This window comes from Suricata suricatta, chromosome 1 (genome assembly GCF_006229205.1).
Source record: "Suricata suricatta isolate VVHF042 chromosome 1, meerkat_22Aug2017_6uvM2_HiC, whole genome shotgun sequence".
NCBI classification, from domain to species: Eukaryota; Metazoa; Chordata; class Mammalia; order Carnivora; family Herpestidae; genus Suricata; species Suricata suricatta.
The window spans coordinates 94637836-94642916 of NC_043700.1; the positions used below are offsets into that span (position 1 = coordinate 94637836).

The following is a 5081-nucleotide window of genomic DNA, read 5'->3' on the forward strand; positions in this document are numbered from 1 at the left end:
CTCCTTCACATATTTAAATCAAACCTTATTCCCAGCTTCTAGCAATCACCAATCTATTCTCTATATCTTTGAGGTTGGTTTTGCTTTTTAGATATCACATATAAGTGAAATTATATGGTATTTGTCCTTCTCTCATTAATTTAATATAATGCCTCAAGATTCATCTATGTTGTCACAAATGGTAATATTTCATTCTTTTTTTATATCTGAATAATATTCCACAATGTTTTCGTTTTCTTTGAGTAAATCCCTAGAACTTACTGATTGCTGAGTCATATGGTAGTTCTATTTTTAATTTTTTGAGGACTCTCAATATTGTTTTTCACAGTGGCTACACCAATTTACATTCCCACCAACAGTGTGCAAGGGATTCATTTCTCTCCACATCTTCACCAATGCTTGTTATTGCCCTCCTGTTTTGAAAATAGCTATTTTAACAGGTATGAAGTGACATCTATTGTGGTTTTGATTTGCATATCCCTGATGATGAGTGATATTAAGCATCATTTTATGTAACTGTTAGGCAGCTGTATGTATTCTTAGGGAAAATGTCCATTTAGATTCTCTGCACATTTCTAAATCAGATAAATATTTTGCTATTGAATTGTCTGAGTTTATATATATCTATATGTGTGTGTGTGTGTGTAAATATATAATAGTCAGATATATGATTTGTAAATATTTGCAAATATTTTCTCTCATTCTATAGTTTGACTTTTCATTTTGTTGATGATTTCTTTTGCAGTGAGCTTACTCTCTCTTGAATAGGTTACTGAATAAAAATGTTTCATTTTTATAAACAGTTTAAGAGGAGGAATTTTATGAGTTAATTCTGAATATAAAAAAGATTTTCTAGTCCTTAAACTAGATGGCTGTCATCTAACAGGTTTATCATCTATGACTCATTCAGTATAATTAGAAGCAGGACATAAGTAGGAAAAATTACCATTGTTTTCCTTCTGTAATGATAATTATTTTAAAATGTATCTATGAAGAGGCATGGAAGGAAAACTGAGAAATTCTAATAAATGGCTTATTGGTGTACCAAAATGAAATGCTACAGAGATTAGGGAAACAAAGTATTCATACCTACTGGTTGATAATTTTACAAAAATTATGAAAGACATAACCTCAAAGTTAAGAAACACAATGACTTTCAACATAATAAATAAAATGTACCCCAGCATATTGTAATTAAATATTAGAAGAAAAACTAAGACTGGAACTTAAAAGCAGCTAGGGCAAAAAAGAGATCATCTGGGAAGGTACATCCATTGGACTAACTGCGGATTCTTCAACAAACACCAATAAAACTCCCTGTGGAGTATTTTCAGTGTACAATGTAGAAACACTGCGAAACTGGAATTATGTGGACGGTGGAACTACTATTAATATGAAAGCGATATAAAGATATATTCTAAGAAACTGGAGCTATGCAAGTTTATTAGCACCCACTTCTCTAAAGGAACATCTAGACTATAGAACTTAAATAATGTACTTGAGGTAGTAGGAGAACAATCCCAGAAGACTAAGATTAAAAAAAAAAAAGCAATGATGAGTAGATAAAAGGGTAAATATGTGGGTAAATTTAAACAATTAGTAATGAAGAAGATGTGGCATACACAGCCATAAAAAAAAAGAATGAGATCTTGCCTTTTGTAACAATATGGATGGATTACACTAAGTGAAATAAGACTGAAAAAGATGAATAACAAATGATTTCAGTTATATGGAATTTGAGAAACAAAACAAATACACAAACAAAAAAGACACAAACAACAACAACAAAACAGACACTTAAATACAGAACATTTCACAAAGTGGCAGCTGTCAGAGGGGAGGTAGGTGGGGGGATAGGTGAAATAGATAAAGGGGATTAAGAGTACACTTATTTTGATGGAAACTGTCCAATGTATAGAACTATTGAATCATTATATTATACCCTTGAAACTAATGTGACATGGTATGTTAATTATACTTCTACTTCAATAAAAAAATACTAATGGTGTAAAATAATCTTTTCTCCTTTGAGGATTAAAAACAGAACTAAAGTAAAAGTAAAAAGTAGCATATAAATCATTCTAAAATTTTTGTATTATGTGGGAAGATGGTAAAGATGTTGAGCAGCTTTAGATTTTCTAAAAATATATGTTAAAATTAAACTAGATCAGATCATTTGCACTAAAATACACAGCAATAACAAATTACAAGGAAAAAAATTAATTTTCTCTCTCGCTTCTACCTTTCATGGATTGTGTATGTCTGTGTTCCACATCCTCTTCTTTCCAATCAAGACTGAAGGGGAACCTCTTACCTCTGAAATACCAGAAGGACAACAAAATCAGTTGATACACATCTTGACTATTAAAGTTCAGTAAATATACATCTTGAAGGCAGACTTTCAAGAAGAAATTAATTGATCTCTCATCTTACTCAGAGATTTTAACACAATCCCATCAGTGTTTATAAGAAACCCCTCAGGAAAAAAAAAAAGAAAGAAAGAAAGAAAGAGTTGGACAAGCATCCAATATTTTTTCAAAGCTATTGACCAATTTCCAATCAATATTTACTGAGAAACCATCTTCCCCCTAGTAGTTTTTGGCATATTGGAACGCCCTTATGTATTTAGCTTTCAGAATTATCAGTTCTTTTCCACTTGTCATACCACTTTTGTATGTAAATTTAAATTTTATAATATTTTAATAAATCCCAGGAATGTTATTTCTCCTTACTATGGAAAAAGCTGTTACTATTATCACCAGTTTCCAACTGTTGATATGTTCACAAAACAAACTCTTTCCATCCATAACTATTTTATTTATTTTTAAAGTAAATATTAGATGTTCCCATGCTAGTTTTTTTTTTCCTAGACACTTTACACAAATTACATCTCTCTTCAGTTCCTACTGGGTAGCCTTGACCTATAACTGCAGTTCTTGGTGCTTCTGGTAACCACTCCCTTTCCTCACCCCTTTCAGAATAAAGATAGTAATAATGGTTTCCAGCCGGTACTTTTTCACACCCTTTCTAGTTTCCCATTAATCCCACCCTCAAGTCTATAAATATCACTTCATTAAAATCTCTTCCATCATCCCCATTGAATGTGCCAACTTTTTCCCTTCCAGGTCCCTTATGGGCATGGGAAATGCATTGTAATGCCTTATAAGCCTTATTTCTTCTAGGGAAAGTGATGCTCAGAGGTGAGGTCATTTTCCAAGCTTGCACAGTAGGTAAGGGAGGCTAAAATTCAGATCTGAACCCAAGTTTTCAAATGCCAATATCCATAGATGCCACGATGTAGGTTGGTAGATAAAGACTAACCTAGAGTCTAGGTTGGTCTATTGAAAACTTACATATAACAAAATGTATTTTTGTAATACTTTAAGAATACGCAATGATTGCTAAGAAAGTATTATGTCAATATTAAGGGTTCTCAGTTGTCTGGCAACAGCAATATTTTTCTGAGAGCTAGCCATATCATAAGAATATCTGGGACATTTTAAGTGTGAGATTTAGTACAAGAGGCAGATATCAGCAATAACAGATTTCCAAATGTGAACTTCATTGGGATGGATGTCCACAAAGAAAGCCCGAGAGTTGGCTGTTCATTAGACTTCTTTCCAATTCTCATAAATCCTATGCAAAATTGCCAAAATCTCAGTGTCACAATTGATACAAAGGGAAACATGTGGTGGTGGAAGGAGAGAAGATGGGTATTCCCTCCCTGTAATACTTGGCTAGTTTTCTGGAAAAAAACAATAAATTTGCCAAACTTAATCTGACCTTGCTTGGCTCTGCTGAACCTTTCATCCATAATTAATGTGAAGTTTTCACCATCACTGTAAGGCCCACATGTCTTAATCCTGCTTTTTTTGTGGTTTGATGATAAAAACCACAGACCTTCAGAAGTGCACAGAAAATTCAGTAGAACTTTAAAAAAGGTTCTGGTTCTTTTTTTGTTTTGTTTCTTGTTTTCTTTTCTTTCTTTCTTTCTTTCTTTCTTTCTTTCTTTCTTTCTTTCTTTCTTTCTTTCTTTCTTCTTTCTTTCCTTCCTTCCTTCCTTCCTTCCTTCCTTCCTTCCTTCTTTCTTTCTTTCTTTCTTTCGTTCGTTCGTTCATTCGTTCTTTCTTTCTTTCTTTCTTTCTTTCTTTCTTTCTTTCTTTCTTTCTTTCTTTTCCATATAGATTTTGCAGTCTGGAGTGGAACAAAACTGAAATTTCAAAGGACGCTTCAAGAATTAAATCCACAAGAAGGCAAATCACTGAATCAACTCAACCGCTTTCATCCAACTTGAAATTACCAAGCACAATCATGATTCTACTTTTTACTTGTACTGATATTGATGATCATCTTTTATTTTTAGTTTTATTGAGATATAACTGACATGTAACATTGTGTGATGATTTGATGCACATATATATTGAAAAATGACCACCATGATAAGGTTAGGTAACATATCCATCACCTCACATAATTGCTTTCTGTTGTGAGAACATTTAAGATTTATTCTCCTAGTAACTTTCAGGTGTACAATACAGTATTGTCAGCTATAGCCACCATGCTGTTTATTACACCCCCAGAATTTATTCCTCTTAACTGAAAGTTTGTGCCCTTTGACCAACATCTCCCTTCCCCCTCTCCCCTTCCACTCACCCCCTTCTCCCCATCGCACCTTCCCTACCAGCTCAGGGAACTACCAATCTGCTCTCCATTTCTAGGAGTTCAGTTCTTTTAGATTACATTGTATAGCATTTGCCTTTGTCTGACTTATTTCACTTAACATAATGCCTTTAACATTCATTCATGTTGTCACAAATGACAGGACTTCCTTCTTCTTTGTACTTGAATAATATTCCACTTTATAAACAGACTACATTTTCTTTATCTATTCACATCTTGATGGACAGTGGTTCCATGTCTTAACTATTATAAATAGTGCTTCAATAAACATGACAGGCAGCTATCTCTTTGGGATGCTGATTTAATTTCCTTTGGCTATATAACCAAGTGGGGCTGCTGGATCATATGGCAGTTCTATTTGTAATTTTTTGAGGAATCTCCACACTGTTTTCCACAGTGGC

General features: G+C 33.3%; 1 long non-coding RNA gene across 1 annotated transcript in view; it reads right to left on the reverse strand.

The window, feature by feature from the left end:
* Nucleotides 1–3878, reverse strand: part of LOC115286482 — a 10115-nt gene extending 6237 nt beyond the window's left edge. Inside the window, exons 1-2 of the long non-coding RNA XR_003906084.1 lie at nt 3784–3878; nt 2243–2316 (exon numbers count right to left, since the gene is read on the reverse strand). This is a non-coding gene — a long non-coding RNA (uncharacterized LOC115286482). The remainder of the gene's footprint in view (nt 1–2242; nt 2317–3783) is intronic.
* Between the last annotated feature and the right edge of the window lie 1203 nt (nt 3879–5081).